Source organism: Nyctibius grandis, chromosome 1 (genome assembly GCF_013368605.1).
Source record: "Nyctibius grandis isolate bNycGra1 chromosome 1, bNycGra1.pri, whole genome shotgun sequence".
Classification (NCBI taxonomy): Eukaryota; Metazoa; Chordata; class Aves; order Nyctibiiformes; family Nyctibiidae; genus Nyctibius; species Nyctibius grandis.
Window position 1 is genome coordinate 85,158,923 of NC_090658.1, and position 26,689 is coordinate 85,185,611.

Sequence of the window (26,689 nt, forward strand, 5' to 3'; positions counted from 1 at the left end):
TGGCATTAGGCCATACAGATACTCTGTTTTTGAGATGTGCTCTGCCAGTTCCAGAGTTGTCCCTCCAACTATATCACCTTTCCGAAGGTCAGTTATGCTCCTACAATAAGTGGTACATTACAATTTTTTTCTTTTTTTCTTTTTCATAAATAATAATTCTGTAGCAGTGTAAAGAAATAAAACCACCCTCTCCCCCAACATAGTGCTCTATTGAGAAACCACTGAAAACAACCTAAAAAGGACACGGGGCTTATAATTGCTCTCCAGTTTCTTGACTCCTGTGAAAATTCTCTACCCCAAAGATCCTACTAAATAAAAGGGATTTTTGAATAAAATACATCTCAGAATCTTTTGCTTCTCAATGTGAGCTGCCTGGAGTACCAGAAATCACCTACCAAGGTAAGTATTTTCCAAGCAACAGAGTGGAAAGTTTGGAAGTGCTGAGGAGGCAGAAGTACCAGCGAGGGGAAAAATTTGCTTTCTGTTTTGCCAATACTTTCTCGGCTGCCAATTTCTACATAGAGCTGCAGATGCTACACGGGAGTGGAAACTTTCAGATAGTGTCACACAACTCTTGAGATTCACTGCCACTGAAAATATAATTAGAGATCTGGTTATCCAGCTAGAGGTCAGGCAGCTAGAGTTAATTGCTAACCTGTTTATCCTACTCAAGGGATAAAGCACATAAATACAGCTAGAAACTGCTTAAAGCCTAAGAGACCTCTTCTGAAAGCCTGCTGCAAGCTTAAGGTAACAGTTTGGAAAGTGCCTGAGGGAATGAAAAATGTGGGATGGTATGCAGCCCCCAGTACACCACCCGCACTGGTACAGCCAGCTCCGCACCAGGGGTCTGCAGAGGTCCTGCTTTGGCCACAGCCCCCTTCATCCCTCCCTCTGTTAGGGAGGCAAAGCCCCTCTATTAACCAAGGCTCTCCTGGAGGGGGTGGATATATCCTAAGTGACTTAAGAGGGGAAGATCCTTTTGAAAACCAGACTTGGGTACTCTTGAAAAAGGTGCCCCAGACTTTTGTCTAAGCCACTGCAGTTTACAAGCCCAGTCCTCCAAAGCCTTACTTGTGTGAATAGTTCTCACCCTTCAGCCTAGCATGGCTGAAATCAATGCCTCTTCACGTGCCCCTTTCATGCTTAAATGGCAGGAACCACAAGTAGTTTGTTTCCTATTCTTTCACCACTTAATTTCCTACATCAAAACCCCCACATCTATCTATTCTGAGTAGGTAATGAAACGCCTTATGCCTGTACAATGCAGCGCATTTTGAACTGGAGGATTTTTTGTTACCCTTTGTTCTTACTAAAATAACTCCTGTGCATATAAAGACTTTGATTATCAAACCCACATAACGCAGCCAAATCTGAACAGGACTTCCACGGGGCTGGGGAAAGTCACTCCACCACTCCCCAGAGGCAACCTTCTTCCCAAGTCTCTCCTCTCTCCTCTGGAATATTTCTGGGCTACAGCACTTGAAAGAAGCCAAAAGAATTATTTTTATATCAGGGAAATGTCATTTTATTTTTACTCTCGTCACACTGGAAGAACCATCCTTTTTTAATCAAAGTTTTCAGAAACGTTTTCCTCCAGCGCAGGTTGAGCATGGCATTTCTCTCCCCTCATTTTCACCACTTGAAAGCGAGCAGCCTGGTTCAAGCCACTTGCCCGGGCTCCCTCAGCATCTGTGAGGTATCCTTGGAGGGAAGCGTGTTGTCTCCTGGGAGAGGTGTTCGAGAGAGGGGACGCTGGGGGCTCCCAGCACTCTGCTTCGTGGAAGATGACAGGTCAGTTGGCAAGATGAGTCTCGCCCAAACCGCCAGGATTAGGAGCGATTGCAAAGCGGAAAGGTTTTAATGGCTTAAATGGTGACCCTCAGCTGGGGAAATACTTCTCCCCCTGCATTCAGGATAATACTTAAGTATATGTCAAACTTTTAAGTATGTGCTCATTGGCCTTGTCCTCTTACTGGCGTGCTCACCCTAATACGCTATCACGGAGCGTGTTATTGCCTGTTGCTTAATACAAACATGATGGAGTAGTTGATTCACATTATTTAATAAGAAGATGACTGACTGTTCTGCATTGTCTGTTTGAATCTTAGGAGCAGTAAAATGAATCCATTAACTTATTAACTTTTATTTTGAAATCTTTCATGGAACTGTCATGTTATTTTGATTTGAGTAAGCGATTCATCTTTTTTAACAACTATTTTTTTGGTCCAGGGAGACTCATGTACTTCTGTTAATAGGTCAGAATTATGAGATGTATCACTCATGTTCAGAATCTTTTTGTAGTGTATAGCTTATTAATAATAGATTCGAATATAAAAAATAGTGATATGCTGTTTCAGCATTTAATTTTGGGGAAACATGCGGAAGATTTCCCCCTTGTATTGGCACAGTCAGTGATGAAGATAGAGGGAGACGAACCGTACTGTAGGTGGGAGCAGAGACACTGCAGCAGCTAATGTGAGGGTGAGCTTTAAATTTTTATGACAATTCATAAACTATTTTTCTAGCCGCCACCCTGGCTAATCGCAGCCTCTCCCTGACAATTTCCTTGTTCTGATTCTCATGGATTTAATAGTGTTCATGGGGGGTGAGCCGGGTGAGATAGCTCGTTCTTGTAAGCTTCTTACGCTTGTGTACATTTTTCTTTGGGAATGTCATGTCAGGCGAGTGGTTTCTCTCCTCTTAATTCTCGTCTGTCTAATGGTTTTACTAGTGGAGGGTGGACATGTGGATTCAAAGTGATGGCTCAGAAGCTTTTAGTCTTGGCAAAATTTTACTGGCATGTTATCTTTTACATCTGGTATGTTTTTTACATCTGGTATGTCTCCACGCCTCTTCCCTCATCTCCTTTCCACCCTCGGCCCCACCACCCTGGGGCTCTCTCCAATGCTTGCCATGTCTTTCTTTTCAGATTTACTCTCTGGGCACTGCCAAAACTCTTCTCATCTCCCATCTTGACTAACACTGTCTTTTCCTGTGTACATCCACACAACAAGTCTCAACACCTGGCATCTTCTCACCTTGCCCTCCGTCTAACATTCCTGCCATGCAGGGAGAAAGATAAGACACAACAAACATGGTTTAGCTAGTCTGAAACTTTAATCTCCTCAGCTATAACTTGCCAGCAATAGCTCTTACACTGCAGGTGAGGACTCCTTTCCTAGTCCGTTTCACTGGTGGGGAGCTACTGGCAGTCACTGTGCTTCCTTTTGTAGGTCAGAAGGGACCTCGCTCCTCACTGCTGGAGGAGGGTTGGGTGACTTAAGGACTTGTCTCTTCCAGTGTTGGACAGTTTGCTTGGTCATTTTTGGCTCAATTTTTCCTTAAGTGCACTTCTAGCTCTGCTTTATCTCTGAACTCATGCCCTGTATGAGGGGGTTTGATGTTGTATCCCTGGGGTTTGATGTTGCTTTCTATATTACGTGCCAGGAAGATGGAGAAGATGGTGGAGCAGAACCTGATTTTATAATGAACATAGCTTTTCCCCTTGTGTGGTGACAGTGATCTCTGCCTTTGGCAACGTGTCCCAGTTACATCTGTTCTGGCTGGTTGTTCACATCATGTTTCTCCCTTTTAGCTTGCACCTTGAATCTCCCTGCTAAAGCCACCTTATTGAATACTCCTTTCCTCTCCTCCTCAGTAAGATACAGAACATCTTCAGTCTCTTCCTGACCGCTGTTGCACCTTACTGTAGCAACTCCGGCTTTGCCAGTGTGAGCAGTCTGATGGTCTTGTCTCTGTGCATGGGCTGTCCTTTCTGAACCAGCTAGTTCACACATTGCCACCTCACCCCTACAATTCACTCTCAATGCCATTTCAGCTGAAAAGCCTGCAAAAATTGCCAACCACTCATGGCTAGGTACAGGATCAATAAATGCTTATAGAACTTCTTTACTTTGGATGTGCCTTTTAAAGAGGTTTGGATATATTCCTGACTCAGTACCATCCAGGGGAGTCTCTCCAGCCCCAGTTTCTGCTGCTCTTCCCTGCATCCTTCGCTTTCCCATCATTCAGACTGATTTGTTGCACCTGCCTATTGGATTTATGTGGCAAGTTTTTGGTACTGGCGGCTACAGGGGTGGCTTCTGTGAGAAGCTGCTAGAAGACTCCCCTATATGTCCGATCAAGCCAATGATGCCAGCTGGCTCCAGGAAAGACCCACTGCTGGCCAAGGCTGAGCCCATCAGTGACAGTGGTAGCACCTCTATGATAACATATTTAAGAAGAGAGGGGGAAAAAAACCCAAACGGTGCAACTGCATCCTGAGAGAGGAGTGAGAATATGTGAGAGTAACAGCCCTGCAGACACCAAGGTCAGTGAAGAAGGAGCAGGAGGAGGTGCTCCGGGTGCCAGAGCAGAGATTCCCCTGCAGCCCATGGCGAAGATCCTGGTGAGGCAGGCTGTGCCCCTGCAGCCCATGGCGGTTAACAGTGGAGCAGATATCCACCTGCAGCCTGTGGAGGACCCCACGCCAGAGCAGGTGGATGCCCGAAGGAGGCTGTGACCTTGTGGGAAGCCCGTGCTTGAGCAGGCTCCTGGCAGGACCTGTGGACCCGTGGAGAGAGGAGCCCACGCTGGAGCAGGTTTGCTGGTAGGACTTGTGACCCTGTGGGGGACCCATGCTGCAGCAGTCTGTTCCTGAAGGACTGCACCCCGTGGAAAGGACCCACGCTGGAGCAGTTCATGAAGAACTGCAGCCAGTGGGAAGGACTCAAGTTGAATAAGTTTATGGAGGACTGTTTCCCATCACAGGGACCCCACACTGGAGCAGGGGAAGAGTGTGAGGAGTCCTCCCCTGAGGAGGAAGGAGTAGAAGAGACAACGTGTGATGAACTGACTGCAACCCCCATTCCCCATCCTCTTGTTTCACTACAGGGGAGGAGGTAGAGAAAATTGGGAGTGAAGTTGAGCCTGGGAAGAAGGGAGGGGTGGCGGGAAGGTGTTTTAAGATTTGGTTTTATTTCTCATCAACCTTCTCTGATTTGGTTGGTAATAAATTAAACTAATTTTCCTGAGTCGAGTCTGTTTTGCCCGTGATGGTAATTAGCGAGTGATCTCTCCCTGTCCTTACCTTGACCTACAAGCCTTTCACTACATATTCTCTCCCCTGTCCAGCTTAGCAGGGGAGTGATAGAGTGGCTTTGGAGGGCACCTGGCATCCAGCCAGGGTCAGCCCACCACAGTCTTTTTCCTGCCCTGGTGTGGGGTCCTCCAGCCAGGCCCAATACAACCCATTATCTGCAACCTGCATTAAACTGGTGCTTTTCCTCTCCAGATCAGTGACTTCCAATTACTTTACTCCAGCAGGTAGGGACACTCTCCGGGGATTCACACTGTGGCATGGGAAGGGAGCACGCTCCCGCTGTCTCCTGCCAGTCACAAGCTTGCGCGAGGTTAGGACGCGCTTTCTCTTCATCTGGCTCTGTTATAGGCGCATTCAACAGTGGGAGATGGGCTGGGAGAAGTCCCTCGTAAAATGCTGCAGAGTGGCATTACTGGAGCGTGTGTGCCCACCCTCTCACCTTCTGCAGTGCCAGGGTCAGCAGCCTCTCACAGGGAGAGCATGTTCACCCCAGGGTGGTGGCATGGGCGGCCGTCAAACTCATGCAGCCAAATAATTGTGTCCCCAGTGAATATTGGCGGCCCTGGGACTCCAGTGTGCCCACTTTGGCGGGAGTCACCTGCAATTTAAAACGCCTCTTACTTGGAGCAAAGGATTTTGACATGGACAGGAATTTAATTAGGAGCAAAACACTTTAGTGCAGTGACTTTTCTTTTAGTGAATTTATGCTCTGCTCCCACTGTGGAGCTTGAGGTTTGATCGCTGTGTTGACTACATAGTATAAAACACATAAGAACAAAAACTTGATGTATGTATAAAGCCCATATAACTAACGCTGCTGCTGGCCCTGAGATAGCAAAGTGATTTTCAAGGCAGAGCAGAGCTTGTCCTTATGGCTTTCTCACCACCCACTGCCCCTTTCCTCCCACTGCAACTCTGCCCTGCGCAGGCATTGTGCCCAATATTCTCAATGCTTTCCCTCCCCATGTTTTACGTATATTACATATATGCCTTACAGTGGTGAGCAGCTTTAAAATTTTCATGTGGCTTACCTCACCCTCTCAACCAGGAATTTCATAAATAAATCACTGTCTTTCAAACCTTTTTTTTGCAGGTTGCATCTGTCTAAAGTATGTGCGCTTCAATAAGTGTGCCTGACAGAGAAATTAAAAAGAAAAATCATCTCCCAAACCGAAACTATAAGAGGCATGTTGAGCTAAACACTCGCTGCACATTATTACAAGAAAGAGTGTTTAGAAAGTAAAGGTGACATTTTGTTTCACTGAGCTCAGTGGGCCAGAACTTCACTTGGGGTAAATTGATGTAGGTATTGATGAAATCAATAGCTGATTTGCACTTGCTGGGGCCAGTTCTGCTGAATTTTAGCTGTCAGTTATTGAAGGGTTTATTTTTTTCCTAAGGAACTAAATATTTCTTCATAGTATGTCTTGCTGTTGGGATTTATTCAGTTTGCTGTGAGTAATTCAAAGAGATTGCCCATTGAGACTGCTTTTGAGCAGAAATGTGGATTCTTAACTAAACAGATTTTTGGAAACAAAACATATATGTTTTTCCTGGAAAAATTTGTCATGTAAATAGATGCTTATAAAAAAAAGGGTTTTTTTTGGTTAAAATTGAAAAATTTTATCTGAAAGTGACCCCACATTTCATCTGGAAATGCTGTGCCAATGCCTGATGGGAAGCGTAGTTTGGGGATGTAAAGCCTCTATTTCCCTCTATACGCCATATTTCCGTGCCTTGTGGCTGCACTGTGGAGCTCCCTGAGAGATCATGGACTGCGAGGCCAGCCCTCGGGGGAGCGTGGGTTCATGAAGCACTGCCATGCCTGTGAAGCTTTGCAGTGATATGCTTACCTTGAAGGTTTTGGCCATTTTCCCTTTAGCTGAAGAGTCACTGACTTGAGAAATCCCAGAAAAACAAATCCCACCCCACCCCAGCTTCTTTTTCATCAACAGTTGTGAGGCATGGGGAATGATGGGAGGAAGAAGAAGGCAATCCCTTCTCCATCTCTCAGCCGTTCTCAGAGGGACCCCCCTCACTCTTCAGTTGAGTGCTCTCCTCCTGAGAGCATTTGGGCAATGATTAAAGATCCTGGTGGAGACCTTGCTTCTTCACAGCCTCTAAATACCTCTCCGCTGGGGAGCTGGAGACACTCCACGTCCATTGGGAATATCCAAGGAGCTCCTGGGAGGGAGTTGTGGGGTAGGAAGTGTGCGGCGGTGGTGGTGGGGCTAGGGCTCCCGGCGGGGACTCTGTGACTGCACATCTCTTAACCAGCCAGAGCTGCTCCCTCCCACCGGTAGCACCTCCATGCCTGCCTGCCTTGCTGGCTGCCTCTGCGTCTGGGAGAGAAGGGAGCAGAGCCTGAGCACAGCGATGTTCAGCCTGTGCCTTTTTCCGGAGGAGTTCTGTGCTTTTAGGGTCAGGCATTGCCACGGCGCCCTACGCCAGCCTTTGCGTAAGGGGTAGCGCGCAGGTCTTCTCACTTCAAAGTTGCCACCTTTGGTTCATATAGCTGAGCAGTGTACGTGAGCCAAAGGGCAGGTTTCATGTATCTTTTGGTGAATAATAAGCCTTTACGTCATTCCTGTTCTCATTCGAAAACACTGCAGATAATCTGAGTGATGCTTATTTGCAGTAAGACCACTTTACACCGGGACCTTAAAATGGCAAACACTAAATCTTCCCTCTCTTTAAGACCTTTGTTTATTGCCAGAAGGGGTTAAAGTCACCCCTGTGGAAAGGCAAGGAGAGTTTATTTCTTCTAAAGGCAATTTTACTTAAATCCTGCAGGAAGGTTGTTTTTTCTATATACATTTTATGTTTGGATTGCGCTCAGAAATAGCAGTATAAATACTAAATGCAGACCTAAAATGTACATACAGCCTTCTCTTTGTTTTTCTAGTAGACACACCACGGATGGCCCTGCCCGCTTCCCGCTGGACTCAGCATCCCTCTCTGCATCTCACCTTGCTTCAGCTGTGTGTGAAAAGCTACTCACCGCAACGGCCTCGGGATCACCAGAAAAACAGCGTCGTTTAGAGAGGGCATGTTCATACTTAGATGGAGCTTTATCACATTTTAATCTCTGTATCCTTAAACCTATAAATATATGCTGATGCTGAAATAAATTTTGAACTTTTAAATTTGATTTTAAGGCCTTCTCTTTTCTCCCTTTCCTTAACTGAATTGGGAAAAAAATCCCCAAACAAAAGTCTGCATAGTGATTGTGCACTGTAAGTTGCTGTGCTTTTTGCATAAAAGATTTTCCATATTACAGCAGGGGGCCTTCCCCTGGCATGTCAGTAAGAAGAAGAAAATTCGTTTCTTACACTCGCTTGTCATTTGCCCTTTTATGATTGAACCGTTACCATCAGACAACCACAAAAATGACAAAACCTTTTGCAACTGAATACATCTGATAGTTGCGGTGTTTGGCTAAATTTAGGAGTACAGCGGTTGACACTGCAGTGTCCAATACAGAAAAAAAAGAAGAAAAGGTGTGTAATCCTATTTTACAGTCTGAGAGACTTCAGTGATTACCTTACATGAGACATCAACTTAAATAGTGTTTCTATTTTGTTAATCATCTTCTAGATTTTAAGGATTTTTTTATTGTAAGGATTTTTTTAAAAAAATACAAACCAAGCCTGTACAGACTTCAAAGAAGCAGGTACACATGGGGTTGCCTTTTCAGTTTATGAATTTTGAGGTTAAAGTGATTCACCTTTGCAGAGCGCCTGCAACGCCTGTACAACCCCTGGGGTCCGTGCATGCTTTGGGGCGAGAGGGCTGCGAGATCTTCCTGAGAAGCAAATTTTCTATACTGGCACTGTAGGAAGTTATGGGAAAGTGAGGGAGGTTTTGCAAATGGAAATCCCCCTTAGCATTTTTCTTTATACAACGGAGGCAATGATTCTGTGCTGCCTTTGGAAGAACCCTGTGTAAGTGGGTTCCAGGTGAATATGTTTGTGTTAACCAAGAATACTGTATTTATTCAAAAAAATCAGACTCAGAAATTGATGAGTTTTAAGATCTAGGTGGGATCCATATGGTCTAAATGACCTTTAAAGGTCCCTTCCAACCCAAACGATTCTATGATTCTATGGTCTGTTCCAAAGTTTATTGGTATCAGTAGGAAGATTCGACCAAGACTCTTTTTTGAAGGGTACCAGTTAAAAGCAGGTTCTGATTTTGACTTTGGCCAAATTGTGTTGAAATTTGCATTCCTAAGAATATAAGAATAGTACAAGAAATAGAATTGTAGGACAGTTCAAGGAAACACGCTCAGGATTTTGATGTATCGGTAAAGCTATTTCAACCGATCAAGACAATTTAAAGCAATATAAACACTCACTGTTAATCTATAGTAATCATTACACGACTTCATTAAACATAACCTGGCAAAATATACACCACTTGGGGGACCCTGCTCTGCGCCTTGCCCAGGCAAAAGCTCCAGTGAGAGGTTTTCAGGTTTTCACCAGCTGTGCGATGCTAAGTCTTTGAAAACTTCACCAGTCTACAGCCTAACATGAATCGATATAACTAATAGTATTAGACTGATATTACAAACAAATCATTTTCTTCCAGAGCAGAAAAATCTTTCCATCAGATCATGAGAGGATACTGCAGTGAGAAATGTTTTTATATGAAGTTCTTTCCAATGGTTATCATTCGTAGATGTAGCTATTTAAGGTTTTCTGAGAGTAGTTTGAAGTTCTTGTTATTGGTTTGATGTGTCTTAATGTATTTTCATGACCTTTCAAAACACATTGTTAAAAATTCTGTATTTGCTTTGTTACTGTGTAAAGACATTGATAAAATTAATATTTAACCCATGTACCTCCAGTATGAATCTCCACTTCCTCACCTTCATCGTATACATAGCAGTCAGGAGAACTGTTCCCTTCCTTTCCTACTGAACTGGAGAGAAACACCATGAATGAAGAGAGGTACAGTAAATAAAGGGGTGACAGAAGTGGCAGGCACTGGTCATGTTGGAGGAAGGTACTTAAAAAATATTTTTCAAGTTCCAGTTATATCTTAGTTTCACGATAATTAATTTAGCAGGAAATGAGTCTGGAGGACAAGGGAAAGATGTGGGTGTTTGTGTAGGATGGAGGAGAAGAAAATGGGAAAGGTAGCAGAATGGTGAGAAGCTTTCTGTTAGGATAACGAAAGATGTGAGGTGACCGAGGGGAGGGGAAGGAGGCTACCAACCTTTGAAAGCAAAGCAAAGCAGGCCTGAATCCAGAGCCCGGTGGGTGAGTGATGGGGTTTGTCTGGGCCAAATTCAGTGGCACCAAGAAGGACCAGGGGTGGCTTCGAGGCATTTGTGACAGTGGCACCTGGTGGGATGTTGAGGTTTTCACCTCCCCTCTAGCACTTTCAGCTTCTAGTTTCCTATGAAAAGAAATGATGAAGTGGACCAGAACATTAATTGAAGAAAATAGAGATCTTCAGTGCATTTGTCAGGATAAAGCCATTAATGGGACTGTAACTGTGATGAAAACGCAAGTCTTTGACTTTAATAACGGCTGATGATAATATTATTAATATGAACGTTTCACACTTCATTTTTATTTCAGATTATATTTTTAAATATTTAAAATGGGCTTTAAAATATGGCTATTATTAGGACTTATCTGATGTTATGCTAGATTGCCATGTCCTTTGGATATAGTACATACATACAGGAGCTGTGGCATACACTCCACCAAATATCCTCCCTGGGATTCAATATGCAAATTATGGGACACTAGGATCTGAAGTATGATTTTTTCAATGTAGAGTATGTAAAAATTATTGTTTGGGCTGATGCACAGCTTTAATGAAGGATGGACGATATTTACTCTTCCCATGTCAAGAATTTTCTGCCTCGATACTGGAAGGCTGGGGTGCCTCTGGTTCCTAATGGGGCTTAGTCCTCTTCTGCACACTGAGAGCTCTCCTTCCTGGTGTGCTATCAAGCAAGGTGTTGTGGCACAGGATGAGTCCCCATGACTAAATGCACAAGAGCTTTGCTGGACTGAAGTTTTAACCTTGCCAGAGGTGACAAATATTATGGAGCAGATTGATTCCCTCCCTTGGTTGCGGTTGCCTGAAAGCATGTGTATAATGGAGCGATGGGCAAGGACTGACTGTGCAGTCCCAGCAGCTGCGACGAGCCCTTGGGGCTGCAGGAGCTGGAGGACTGGGCTATGGAGCTGGGGGAAGAGGTGCAATATGGTGCAGGGGATCCCAGCTCATCCTTGCAGCAGTCATACTATGGTTTTGCATTACTTGTGTTCATGGGCTTGGGAAGATGTTGGGAGCCTCCTGGCCAGTTTGAATTTGTGGGAGGAGAAAGCCCAGCTACTATGAGCTGGCTGAAATGGGCCTTGGCATAGCTTGTTGGCATCAAAGGAGTAACCAGCTGCTGTGGCTTTGACAAGCTAAACTCATATTCAGCATCTCTGTGGTAGAGTCACTTCTGCTTGTCTTGCAGCCAGCCTGAGCAGGGCAGATGGAGGGCATGTGTCTTGCTGGAGGTCAGACAGGAAGTCAATAGCTTTAGCAAGCTGAGATACCAGGACCTATTATTTTCTCAAAACCATATGCTCCTTTCTTTTACATCTTCTGGGAGTGGCAGATGGGTAGAAGCCACTCTTTTCAGAGCAAATGTGGCTGGTGATAGGTTAAATGCCACTACATCTTCCCAGAGGGTGCTGGGTTGTCTGTGCCACTTACATGATAGAGAGGGCTCTGGGGAAGATGAAAGTCATTGGAACATCCATTTAGCTTCTCTTCTAGCTCTGCTGGCACTGCTTAGCCTACCGCAACACAAACTCCTGCTTTTTACACGGTGAGGTTTTCTGGAGGGCTGGTTTAGGTCCATGGGTCAGTAAAACTAGTGGACATCAGCCACTCTTCTGGAGATCCTGGCGGATATTCAGGGGGTAACCAGAAGATTTTATACTGGCAGATCAACATATCTCCCCAATGTCTGGATGGACGCAGTCTCTGCTCTTCTCTGGCTGACACTTAGTCCCCTTGCTGCAGCCATGGGATGAAGCAGCGCTGGCAGATAGTTACCCAGAAGTTCTGCCTGACTGGGGAGAGGAGTTTTCCCTTTGAACCCAAACTTTGTGCCTCGATGGGCCCAGGTCCCCCACCTCTTCATCTCCTTTAGCATTCTGCTGGCTGCCATGCTGCCGTTCTCTTCCCCGGACGCCGGCTCTGCTGCTACCACCCCTGTGTCCCCAGCAGCCTCTTCGGTGCTGCCACCACCGCTGGGCTTGCAAAGCCACCGGAGCCCTGTGGGCTGATGGAGCTGATGCAGGGACTGGGCCCCGCACTTCAAGAAAGATGTTGAGGTGTTGGAGCGAGTCCAGAGGAGGGCGACCAAGCTGGTGAAGGGTCTGGAGGGTATGACCTACAAGGAACGGCTGAGGGAGCTGGGGTTGTTTAGCCTGGAGAAGAGGAGGCTCAGAGGTGACCTTATTGCAGTCTACAACCACCTGAAGGGAGGTTGTAGTGAAGTGGGAGTTGGCCTCTTCTCCCGGGCAACTAGCAATAGGACAAGAGGACACAGCCTCAAGCTTCACCAGGGGAGGTTCAGGTTGGACATTAGGAAGAATTTCTTTTCAGAAAGGGTTATTAGACATTGGAATGGGCTGCCGAGGGAGGTGGTGGAGTCACCATCTCTGGATGTGTTTAAGAAAAGACTGGACGTGGCACTTAGTGCCATGGTCTAGTTGACAGGGTGGTGTCAGGGCAACGGTTGGACTCGATGATCCCTGAGGTCTCTTCCAACCTGATTGATTCTGTGATTCTGTGACTGTCCCCAGCACAGTGTTTGGAGACACCCGAGGTGTCTGGAGGGGCTCCTGGGTTTGCTCAGAAACCCTCTGCTAATACACGACGTCCTGGCATGCCCTAGCTCAGGCGGCAGGCGTAAATCGTTTGCAGAGAGAGCAGCAAGTGGGACTTTGTACTGTGGCACAACGGGGTGTCACACCTCTGAAGAAACAGGAACCCTTTTGCCTCCTGAAAACTAACAGCAACTTTCCCTGAGAGGTTCGTATTTTACAGGAGGCATGTCAACTAACTGTCCTGATTATACAGCTGCTAGCCTAGTTCTGGGAAACTAGTGCATGAAAATGAGTGCAGAAAATGAACCTTCTAATAAGGCTCAAAGACTTTGAACTTCCCCTATTGTCACCGTAGGTCTTCCCCTACTTGTTTAGCAGAGGGAGAACTATTCAGCTACAATCAAATAATGCAAATGACCTGAAGGAAATTCATCCTAGAGACACTTGCTGGATACACTGCTAATATGGTTCCCTCTCTTTCACTATTCAACCGGAATCTAGGATGACCTTTCCAATGAAACATAAAACCTACAATGTGCACCCTTACTAATGTATTCTAATGCAATTAGTTCATACAAAAGGCTTGTTAAATTTGCAGTATCTGCTTTCACCTTTACAATAATTGCTAGTGATCCCAAACCAAAAGTGTGTGTCGTTCTGCAGGGCTCCTGAACTGTAAATAAAATGGAAAATTTATTTGATAACTCTCCTGCCTGTCTCCTCAACAGTCCTGCGTTTCTCGCAGAGATGTTTGCATGGAGCCTACCAGAGGCTTGAATCTAGCTCAAGAGAGAGAGTCAAAAGAAAAGATATGAGCTGTAGCGAGGTATTAGGGCAGGAGTGATACTGCCAGTCTACACCATTTTTGGGCGGCAAGAGAGGAAATGCTAAGGTTAATGAGAAATATGGAGGCTTACAACATTGCTGGGTAGCGGCTCCATTTTTCTGAGGACATAAAGGAGGGCACTTCTCCCTTGTCCGTGTTTATCACCCTGCAATCCCTTCTAAATAGTTCTGTCACACAGAGAAACCCATGAATAATTACCTCCTTATATTTCTTGAATCATACAGGAAAGTTGCCGTCCCAAATAAATGTCCACTGTGCCATTAAGCTGCCTGTGACCGAGCTCTAAGGGCTTCTGGAGGAATGTGACACTTGGGTGGGTGGGATGGTGCCATAAGCAAGTCTGGCCCATTAACCAAAGCGAACTCATCAAGCTCATGGGGATAAAGCCAGCATCACTGGTTGAGGCAGCCCTGGCTGGCTTCTCCCTGGGAGTAGAAAATCCACCCGGAGTGGGATGACAGTACTGCAAAGTACCCTGAGCATCTGCATGCTTCAGAAGGGTTTGAGACAATAATTTTGGCCCATAAAATGAATGAAAGCAACGCTAGTTCAGTGATTCTGCTCCACAATTTCTCTTGTTGGTGAATGTTCCTCAAAGTGTCAGAGACAGAAACAGGTATGATCTTGTACTTTTGCTCTGCATTGTTACTATTATATGAATTGCTGCTATTATTTTGATAAACCTTACTTACCCTGAAGCCTTTTTTCTTCTCAAAGTAACTTTGTTACAAGCAGAGAGTCACTGCGATGACCTGAAACAATGCTGCATGTCCATTCCCCCATTACGGCATGCAAAGTCACAGGAAATGAGCTTTTCTAAGGGACCGAGATGAGGTCAGGGAGAAATCTTTTTTCAATCTAGTAGCTTTATCTGCTCAGGTAGGGTGGAACCAGGATCTCCCACTGCCCTCTTGTGAGACCAAACTAGAGCATTCACAAACCTGGCTAGGAAGTTCTCTGGAGCTAGGAAATCTGAAAGGAGGTACCTAACTCCAGGAGAGGACTCCCACAAAGGAAGTAAGGCCACACAAAGATGGTTACTCTGTGGTTGGTTCTCTTCCCTTACCTAGAAAATTTCTTAAGGAGGAATTTGGAGATTTTTCTACATTTACCTAGGATTTCCAGTCACCTGGCAGCCTTACCTCTGCTAGGGCTGCAAGCAGGCTGTGGGCACAGGCATCTGTATGTAAGTATCCTCTGTGGCACAGGTGCAGGGATTCTAACACCAGACTAAGTGACGGCCCTGAAGAGTCTGAGTCCTACCATGTGCACTGGAGACAGGCTTAGGTGCTTCTTGCTCAGCTGTTTTTTTTCTCCAGATACTAAAACTACCTCTTGCATGCTGCTGGCAGCAGGGATGCTCTGCAGCCAAAGATCCACCCCACACGCAGCAGGATGCTCAGGAACTTTGGAGATACAGGGCTTGGTATTGCCGCTGGTGTAGCCATAAAAGTATTCATCCATGGTGAATTACAGTCTCAAGTGAAGTCTGGGGCTGAGCAAGGAGCTGAGCTGAAATACTGCTAGACCCGGGCAAGTGGTTTTGTTAGTGCTAGACTTGTGCTACTGCAGCTGTAGGAGCTGAGGAGCAGTTTTGTTGACATGAGACCTGACTCGGTGTGCTTGCTGTATAAATCTTGCCCCTTTCCTTTGTGTTCCTGTAGGTTTGGTTGAAGAACCAGCAGATTACAGCTAGACTTGTCCTACTGCAGCTGTAGGAGCTGAGGAGCAGTTTTGCTGAGATGAGACCTGACTCGGTGTGCCTGTTGTATAAATCTTGCCCCTTTCCTTTGCGTTCCAGTAGGTTTGGTTGAAGAACCAGAAGATTACAGCTGATATCAAGGTATATGTTGGCTTTTTGTCCCATTTATTTGTATAGGTGCTCAGTTACAGAGAAATAAATGAATCCAGTAAGCACACAAAGAAGAGTTTATCCTTCTTTGTTATGAGCTTTTTACTATTCACATTCTCATGTGTCCTGTGTTTTTCAATGCAAAGCCTTCTCCTTACTGTCTAAACAGTGAAGTGCTGGTATTTATTTTTTTTTTAACATCAATATTTAATTGTGGGCAGTTCCTAATTATCTACTGCTAATTTAAAATGGGAAGGTGAAGTCCTTGATTTGACAAACTGCCTTCTGAAGCCAAGAGGAAACGCTGCTGTGCAAGAACTGTGACCTGCATGTGATAAGCAATAGGTTTTCTTAGCCTTTTCCTTAAGTGCAGTATCTGCAATGGCTGACTTGAAAATCCCTCCTCAAATATATTGTCAAACAGCATTAACACTAAAGTATTTGACTGGCTTTCTCTGGTTGTTGTCATAAAAAGGTAGAGAGAAGCAGGTATTCGACAGGTGTAAATGGGTGAAATCAATGCAGCTACACACATGGGAATCTGCTCCTTTGGTGTCTGATGAGGAGGAAACTAACTCTCTACATTTTATCCCTGAGGCAGGTCAAGTGCTACCTGCTTCTACAACCTACATTGTTTTGGTGCTGTTAGTTCAGGCTCTACTTTCCCAAACAGCATGTGCCCATGCCGGCAGTGGGAACTGCAGGCACGCCGTGCCCAGCCCCATGCCTGAGTTTCCCTGCTTGGCACGTTGATCAGCTCTTCCTAATCTAGAGCCAAGGTGTTAGCCAAAATGCAAGCAACCTGGGACTTTGAGCATGAATAGGAGTCAGAGCTCACAGGACCGTGTTGGTTGTGAAAACATCTTCATTCTTGATCTGCAGGAAAGATTTCCTTGTCATGTTTTCCATGCAGAAATGATGGGATTGGGATTACAGTCTATCAGGCAACAAGAGAACCCACCAGCTCGCAGAAGGTGTGCGATTAGAGAGGACCCTAGGGTAAGGCAATTCCCAACGGGGCTTATAAAGGAGCGCATACTGCTGAAGCAGCACACATTGCTGGCTTCCACTGCCGGGAAGCCGGGGCTGGCATCACTGCAGACACTCCCCACCAGTGGATGTTGCTGCAGGCACATCAGAATTTCTTAATGTAGTGAAGAAGAAAGGGGTAAGAGGACAGCAGGGAAGAGAAATCAGGAGAAAAATGTATAAAAAATTCACTACATAAATTAGCTGTGCTTCTTGCAGCAAAACTAACAGTTTCTTTTGAATGTGAATTCTGTTGCTTCTCTTAACTAAATGCCTAAAGGAATTGTATCACATAATATACAAGGGTAATTATTAAAAATGCATAAATAGTCTTGTAGGTACAAAAAGTTGCAACTTGTCTCCAGCAAAACATTAAAAGGTTTGCATATGTCAATGAATTACGGGCTGTTTGCTTTTAATCGTTGCTATTTTGGGAGTTCCTGTAAGGATGTTTTTAGAAGAAACACATTTGGTAATTGGAGGAGGCCGCCCCATTGTAATGGGCAGTTGAAACCCAAAGGAGGCCTGGTGAGGATTATTCAGGGTGTCTAACGGTTTTGGCTCTGGCTTTGGGTGTTAAGTATCAGCTAACATGTTTATGCCTGGCCTTCAGATGTCCGGACACAAAGGCTCTTTTCTTCTGCTCCTGGCAAGAATCCAGGCCAATCTTAGAATATTTGCCCATCCTCCTCTTCTGTATCTGACCCATCATTGAGGACAGTGTTTCTCTTGGAGCTTCATCTGAAAAACACTACAGCAAAGGAATGCTCACTGACCCAGAAGCCCAGTGACAAGAAGAGGGAATTATATGGGTATGAATGTCTGCCTTTGGGAAAAAAAGCACACGGAAAGAGAACTACAACAAATCCAAAGTTTCTTTCCAAACTGAGCCACCTGGATTTTTTCTTTTTAAGAGTCAGATCTGGTGGACATGCTTGGATATTTTTTTTTAAGGCAAAATGTTATGTTAAGACAACCTGCTTACTATTACAGCTCTGAGATTCAAGAAATAGAAAATGTACGTTTGTGTTCAAGAGCACAGACATCAGTTCAGATTGATACTTGGAGATTATCTTGAGCTAGAATAATGTATTTATGACTAGGGTCAAAGGGATTACCCACATGAGTAAGGCCTAGCAGGGTCAGGGTCTGCTGCTTACGGCCAGCCAGGAATGGATAAAGTGATATGAAACCATACCTCTTTGGTTTGTTTTCTTCAAGCTTATACATCTAATTTCAGTTTCTGTGTTTGGAGCTACTAAAAGCATTTGAAGCAGTCCTTAATATTGGTCAATATATTCTTTTTGATTCTATATTTTTGACCTCAGTCCTGTAGTTCCAGCTGACGGAAAAAGAGATGAGTGCTTCTTGCAAGCAGCTAGAAACCAGTTTCTAAGGACTTGCGTTATTTGTAAGAGAAAGGATTACCAATATGAACATTGCAGGATCAGTCCCAGGGTTTGTCATCTGAGTGCTCCAATGTTTATATTAGAAAAGATCAGACTGAGAAAACCTTCATTCAGCTGAGTCCTCATGTTTCCCAGTTTCCGCAGATATGCACAGTATCTGTAACAAATTTTCTCAGTTTAAAGTCTGATGCGCTACAAGGAATGGCGATGATAGAATACAATAAATGCATTTTACTGGCTAACAAGACAGGAAAGAAAATGAAAGGTATTCTTAAGTCTTAATCATTGTCTTCTGTATTCAGGTTTCATTTCAATAAGCACAATTCATCAACTGCTTACAAGTATTTAGCTATTAAGAGTATTTGCATGCTGCATTGATGTCCTTCTAATGTAGTTAAGGTGTTTAAGTGTAGTTAACGTGTTTGTTTTTATGCCTCACAGAAGAACCCCAAATCTTTTGATGTTCATACAAATCTGTCTCTGCTGAAAGAGCCTCTTCTTTCCTTAATCCAGATCACCAGTCAATGCATCCACCTCCAGATTTTCGGCAGGGAAGAGCAATGGATGCGAAGTTAACTGACAGAAAAGAGCTGGAAGGCAGGTTGCTCTAATTACGCAGGTAGCATTTGCAGCACTGTTGTATCTGCCTTCTCCCGTGAAAGAAAGATTTGGATGGAAAGATTGAAGGACCAGCCATCATTAACGCCCTTACAAAAGTTGCTCCCTCTCCCTCCGCTGCTGAAGCAAAAGCAAAAACTCCAACTGATTTCAAGAGGAGCAGGATCGGGCCCTTAGGCTGTACATAAGTGTCTGTGTTGGAAAAGAGAATGTACAACGTTGGATGCTTCTTATAATATAAGATTAGATCAAATCCTTTCAGTACCCTGAAGCTTTATACCTTAATGCAGGGCTACCTGTGGCAGATAGCGAGTGAATGCCTGTCAGCATGGATCATCCTCTCAGTGTTCACTAAAAATGTACAATTCTCGTTTTGCAGCACTTGAGATCTTTTAAAAAAGAGAGTCTAGTGGGAATAGAATGTAACATCAAGACAAGTAGCTTCAATTTTTACCTGATCATTGGCATATTCAAGGTATTTTATATATAGTGATGCCTGACAAGCAATCAATGGACAGCCAGAAAATCAGTTAGTTGTTAGTCTTCTCACCGAGGTGCATGAAAATTATATATAGCTAGTCTGAGGGAACGGTTCACCAGGCAAATAAACTGGTATTTTCAACAAAAGCAAAAATTTGCTCATGGTTATCGGGTGAAAGGAATCTCCCCTGTTGTATCTCTAATCTGCCTGTGACAGAAATGTTCTTGCTGGAGTGTGACCTTGTCTCATGAGCACTCAGTGGCCACAGCTGTGTGGAGATCCATAACATGAGGCCTTGCTGTTGGTCTTCAGGCTGTGTGACTGACTCTAGTCCCTCCTGCACACCTGGGCTCCTGGGCGGTGGTGAGCACCCATGGCCTGTCCCAACTCCAGTGAGGGCACAGCCATAGTAGGAAACTGGAAACTATGGTGATTAGACCTGATTAGAACAAAAGAGAGCACAGCAAAATAACTACATGTTAGAGTGTGTTGTAGGAGCCTCGCTGGAGTGTTTGGATGCCCAAATTCTACTGACTTTGGACAGTTGACTGGAGCTTCCCCAGGTGCACTCCTGTACTTGAGGACATAGCTTTGCCTTTACGTTTCACATGCCATCTTACTTGAATGGGCACCCTGTAGGGATCTGACACATCCCAGAAAGCAGGCATGGCTTCATACCAAAACCCCAAGCCAAACACTGTACAGAGTGCAAAGGGCTGGGGTAGGTAGAACAGGGTGGCTTAAGAGAGTTGCACCTTCTTCTCCCCCAAAACAGTGTGCCTTCAGCTGTCTTGCCTTCACACCCCAAGCTGCCCCCAGGCACCGGGTTTAGAGTGTGCTGCTACCTGTAGAACTGGCAGGTGGCCTGGGGCATGGACATGCCAACAGTGAACACTGCAGAGAGCTGCCCAGCAGCACTCAGGCTTTGCCCCTGCCTAATTTGCAGGTATAGGCACTTCACTGAATGATGCCCAGATGCCCTCAGCAGCCTTTCACCTTCCAGCAGAGGACAAATCTGCGCAAGGCTGAGGGCTCACAGGCTGAGGTTACAGAGGTGAACTCTGAAGACCACTGACTTTCTCTCTGCCCTGCATTTTATGTAGGAGTTGACAGAGATGAAATGGGACAAAGTGTTTCCACCCCACACTTTCATGACTGGAATTTTGAGCCATTAATTTTTTTGGAATTAAAAGCTGCTTTTTACATAAGTAATATACAATAAGACGGTGAATACCAATTAAAAGCATATTTCACAAAATTAGACTTTCAGTTGCGTGTTCTATTGAATATTAGTTGGTAATAAGCTTTCCTCATTTCCCTGAGCATGTAATTTTCCCTTGAATTCTTGAGTCACTGCTTTGATCACTTCTTGATTGCTTAAAGGCTGTGAGTCAGTAATACTTCCCAGTTTTGTTGTCACATCAAAGATCTTTGAGGGGCTTTCTCCAATAGAAGGCAGCCAAGGCTCCTGATTGACATAGTTCATCACCATGCTGAAGCTATGCTGCACAAATGAAAACAGGGAATAATGAATCACCTTTAGCCATTCATGTAATCATTTGAATAATATGTATCACCTCCTTAAATGGGCCAGCTGCTACACAGCATTTTTTTTTCCTCAGATTTTTACACTTGAAAATATGGAGGGCAAACATTAAACAGGAAAGGTGATTTTTATCCAGACATGCTGATGAATGGAAGCAAAGGCAGTTGGTTTCCTCTATTTACAGATTTTTGCTGTTGCTTTATTCAGGCATTGAAAAGCCTCACATTTTTACAGAAACATCATTTAATGTGATAATATGCAAAATATGACAAAAGACCCAAACAATATCAACAATTTGGCCAGGATTCAGACTTTCAGTTTGGTACAGCAATTTGGATCCCAGCATGGCAGTTTTGATCACCTTAAATCATTGACGTGCCTCACCACAGCATGCCAGATCCTGACTCTGTTTTGGTTTGGGCTCCTCTTTGGCAAAACTTGGGCAGATTTCCAAAGAAACTGGATCTGAGCAAAATGAGGGCCAAATTACCATTGAGACTGACAGCCAAGCAGGGTTTTCCTTGGCTTGTGGGAGGAGGGAAAGTCTATTTCCCCACCAGCTGCTGTGACCCAGGTGGCCCATGGGGGACTGTGTCACCAAAGCCTCTGGGTTTTCACCTTTGGATGGGGAAACCTGCAACATTGAAAGAAGGGTGCCATGCCCAGCCCCAACTGAGCCGCCTGAATCTACATTTTCCTTCCTCAGTGTCCAAGCACCCCTTTGGGATGCACAGGTGTTACCTGGGCAATCTCATCACCCTCAGAGGGAGAAATGGTTGGGGGAAGAGATTTGCTTTGGTATTACCTGAAAGCAAAAGGTGTCTCTGACAAGGATGTGAAGCTTGTGGCAAATTTAACTTCTTCGGGATTTGTGAGTATTTCCAGTGTGAACTTCACTGCCGTCATTCCTGGAGCAAATAAATTACAATGGGAAGATATTTAAAGGGACACTGTCACCTTACAGCTCCTACGTTGCAAACAAACAAATGTCTTTACCTGTGTTACAAATCCCACCTTAACATTATTAAAAGTGAAAGAATTTTTAAAAATCCAATTTACTTGTCACTCTTTCTGCTTTGTTTACTGGTTGTGTTTTCTCACCGTGGACAATAGAAATCAATGAAGTCAGGTTCACCCGCGTTTGAGTCACTTTCACTTTTAGGGTTTCAGGTTTAGGGCAGAAAGTTCAGGGGAATGGTTGTTTCATCAAATACGACTGTTTTCACTTGCAATTAAAAAAATCAATGGCAACGTTTCTGTTCAGACATATGTTTTGTAAAAGTCTGCTTCTGTGAGCTTTAAACTTTGGACCAACCTTGGCAGTGTCCTTTGAAAGATGTAGCTAAGTAAAACCTGGTGGCAATAAAAATAATACTTTTCATTATCATGGCAGATGGGAGACCAGTTATGCAGCAGGACACTGTTCTTATAGGTATTGCATAAATAAGGGATAAAATACAGTCACAGCCTCTGAAACAAGGGGTAGATACATCCCTAACAAGAAGAAGGATAATGAGATACTAATATTCAGCAGTATGAACCATGATTTCAGCAGCCCAAGAAACCACAGTTCTTGTAGATAACATGGCAAAGGCTGTTCTGCAAAGGAATATGAAAGTAGATAAAGGAGTAACTTCACAGATATTTACATGAGATTCTCAAAAGCACAAGGGGCAGCTTTTGATCAAAGGATATAAATCTGGGTGAATCTAAATGTGTTTTTTTTCCTACGCTGGAGTTCCCTATTCTGTGCTACTGCAGGAAGGCTCAATTTAGGTCCTCATAATAGTATGCAAAACTTGCAAAATGTATCCCAGCTGGGGTGTGCTCTCTAGGTAAGCCTTCCTTCTTGCTCCAGCAGGACTTAGTTACTGAAACAGTGAAACACTGAATAGCAAGTGCCGTTTGCATTCTGAAAAGTAGCCCTAACCTTCTGCTGCCACCCATGTCAGAAAGGATTTTAGGATTGGGTCTCGAGCTTCTATTTTCTGTTTATTTCAGGCTAGTGTGTTCCAATGAGATATTGTCAATAAAATCTAAATTTTAGTAAAAGCTCATAAAGTTTTAGTGGAAATGTCATTGATTCCAAGCAATAGGTTTTGTGGTTTACTATTGACTGACATGACTAGCCAGAGTGCCCCTGGTGACCTAAAAGACTCACCCTTCTTCTTTGCTGAAGTGTGAGAAGTGGTTGGACAGAGAAGTCTCTACTCTACATGACTAGGCACTGTTAATAGGGAGACCAGTAATTCACATATATGGACTACTCATTTATATTGTGTTTGATGTATACTGCATAATTCTGAAAAAGGCGAAACTGCAAAAGTAGTTAGTCAGGGAAGGATTGGTTCCTCTTCTACTTAGAGATGTGATGAAACTCCCAAATCCAGGCTCAAAACAATAGAAAATGGTAGCTCCAGGTTTCAGATACCAAGCATTGGAAGATGCCTGGATCAGAGTCCTGCATTGTGCTGCTTCTGGACCGAGCGCTAAAGGTGTCACTTGAAAGGAGCTGTTGTTTGTTTAAAAATGCTGAGAGTACAGATTTTATCAAGTGAACACCGCTTCATCAAGTAGCTGTCTGCATGCCTTTCAGTCACTGCTCCTCCTGACAAGCTCATGCTCTTACAGGCAGCATCTAATTGCTATAAATACCTGCAATGGATCATGATTCACTTCTCCTCCTTAACATAAAACTTTGGCTTTAGAAGAAAATGGCATCTGTTATTCCTGACATTTCTAAATCTGCCTCTGTTGCTAGATGACCCCAGGCAGGGTGTCAGGAGGAGTAGATCAGGTTGCTTCCAGGTAAGTTGGCAGATCACTCTGCAGACCCGGCGGGGCCACCAGGTCCTCTCTAAGGCTATACGTATCATGGGCAGGATAACTCCCAGACAGTGAACCCTCTTGTACTGGCGGACTGGGAGTTGTTTTTAAAGGGGGGAGAAATGGGGGATAAGAAAAGAAGACCTTGTAGAAAATTCCACTCTCTATTCATAAGATTTGTGATAAAAATGACCTCATGTGTTTCATAGTACAGCAAACAGAGTTGAAGAATGCGGTCTTGTGGCCAAGAGGAGGGTGTTTCAGTGACCAGTTAGGAATATTTGAATCACACAGTGACTTATTTCACTGTTCTTTCTTATTCCTGACAGCACAGGGTTTAGAGAGGCTCTTTGAATGGGATGGAGACACTGAGATTTTAGTATGGATAACTCAGCTGCAGTCTTTCATTTCTACACAGCTTTGCAGAAGGAGGGAACAGATTTTTGGCCTTCCAAGATATCTCATAATCTATCAGTGTCTGTCTGTCATAGATTTAATCCTTTGAGCTATGATCCTAAAAGCCCTCAGGGGCCAAACTTCTTGGGGAATGAAGCACTTAACAAACAGTCTTCTGCAATTGATACTAGAAATGCTTTTAAAACACTTTTATTTCCTTAAAAGAAAAAAGAACCTGTAGAGATGAAACGTACTCACCCCCAACATTGCTGCTATTATATGCACTTGCTACACAGCTTAGAGTGACTGATGACACTTCTCCTCTTTGGCTGACATGTTCAGAGACTTCCCCATTCTCCCATTTTAACCATAAGCACCAGTTACTGTGTCTTTCCAACACATCCTAAAAGCCAATGGGCACGTGAGTACCACCTCAGCCCAGCTCCCACCCAAACCTCTCTGAGGAAAACAAGCCTACGGGTTCTTACAGCCAGTTTCAGGCTCTGAGGCATGAGATGACTTGGCTTCTTATGAACCTGGAGATCCAAAGCCTGTATCTTTCCAACACATCCTAAAAGCCAATGGGCACGTGAGTACCACCTCAGCCCAGCTCCCACCCAAACCTCTCTGAGGAAAACAAGCCTACGGGTTCTTACAGCCAGTTTCAGGCTCTGAGGCATGAGATGACTTGGCTTCTTATGAACCTGGAGATCCAAAGCCTGTATCAATAGTGGTATGCTTAGGACATAGCAAACATAGCTTTTGGCCCTGACATGTCTTCAGCTGCTCAGTCCTCAGGGATGTCTCCAAATCCTGTTTTTTTGACTTTTTTCCCACTTGCAGCTCCTCAGAGTTCTGCATTGGTATGGAAGTGAGTGGGAATTGCAAAGCTCCTCTCCCACAACGAAATCTCTTGTAACTGCCTGCTTCTGGCTCTTTGTCTGCTTTTTGGAGAGGCCCTACCCTCCTGTGTAGACACAAGAGATGATTTAAGCTGAAACACAGGTCTCCCCTTTGCTGTCTCCCCCCTCTTCCTGAGACTTAAGAGGAAATCGAATGCTGCAATATAAGCATGTGAGTTGCACTTGTATTTAGTTCAATGGCCTCTTCTTTCTAACAGTTTACTTTGTCTCTTCTAATTCAAGCATGTCAGTAGCAAGTATCATATCTGTGACATTGATAATAAAAATCCCATTGTAAATGCCAGGGTGTCATTTTCCATTCTGCCTAAACAATTCCGAGCTTTGTACTTTCTGGAGTGGCCTCTGTCTTTCACAGGTGACATTTGCAAATGGGGATCTGCATGTGTAAACTGCGTAGCTAACTGTCTCATTTCCATACATACAGGCTGGCATAGGCGCACTTTGTGTCAATGAAGAGGCTAGCCTGTGGCAGGTGGAAATCTGGCTATATTGGATTTACCGTGAGGGAGCAGGTCCTTCTCCCTTCGCAGGGGTGTCAACCTGGTGGAGGTGGTGGTGGAAGCACACTGCGTGGTACCCAGTGACTTCAAGTGCAACTCCATGCTTTTTGTTTAGAAGAAACTATCCACAAGCTTGTGTGCTTTGACTCTGAAATTCTTTTCTTGACATGCTTTGGCCTGGGGTGTCAAGGGAAGTTGATAATGGACTCGTGTGGAAAGCAGACAATGGTGGCACTTCCAGTGCTCTAGAGCAGTTGGACGTCTTTGCAGGCTCTCAGAGATGTAGAAGATGCAGCTCCTAGTTGGGCTGGGCTGGTTTGGAGCCAGCCAGGACCTTTTCTGCATCACCACCGTGGCTCCTTCTGTGGCACTGCCAGCATTGCAGTGCTAATGTGGAGGGACTGTGCTCCCTTCTCAGAAGAAAAGGAGTTATTAATATTCAGAAAATGTGGCCCTTGGGAAGGCTTAGTTTACTGAGTAGGGGGTCAGAATTTTGTAGTTTTGTGATCCTATCCTTCTTAGAATTACACCATCATTTATATACTCTCATAAAGCACACCAGTTACTCTAAATATGTACTGACATATACCGAAGTAGCTAAAAAGGAACAATTACGAGACTATTTGGCATGGTTACAGCATCTGTGAAAAGGACATCTTTTATGTGTAACACAATTTGTCCAGAATTAATGAAAATATCCAGGGCTGTTTTTATGAAGCAATTTGTCACATTAAACTAAAAAAACCTAAGGTTATGTTGGACATGAAAAGAAACTCCCCGAAGGTCAAAGCAATTAAACATTGGAACAACCCGTCAACCCAGAGGTCACTGAGGCCTCATCTAATGAGAACGTTCAAACAGGAGGAAATCCTGCAATCATCTCTACTCATTTCTTTGCCAGGTTAAATACCCATTTGAAGTCCTGGCACTGTGCAGCCAATGGAAAAATTCCCATGGGCTTGATTGTGACGGCTTTTTTTTCCTGGAATTTAGTGAAATCTCTGTATTTCAAACAGATCTGGAATAGTTGTGAGTTTGTATCTTCTAAGAATTCCTGTAAACCAAAAGACCTGCAAGGAACCTAGCAGCAGCATCTTCAATAGCTTTTCCTTTCTTCCTTGTTATTAATATTAATAGCTAACATTTGGCTGTTGTGAACAGATTCACATTTAGTTGTTTCCAAGGGAATGCTTTGTGTTCACAATCGAAAAGAACTACTGCAGAAAGCAACTTTAGAAGTGCATGGTCCAACAGGAGGAGAGTGATTATACAAATCGAAAAGAACTACTGCAGAAAGCAACT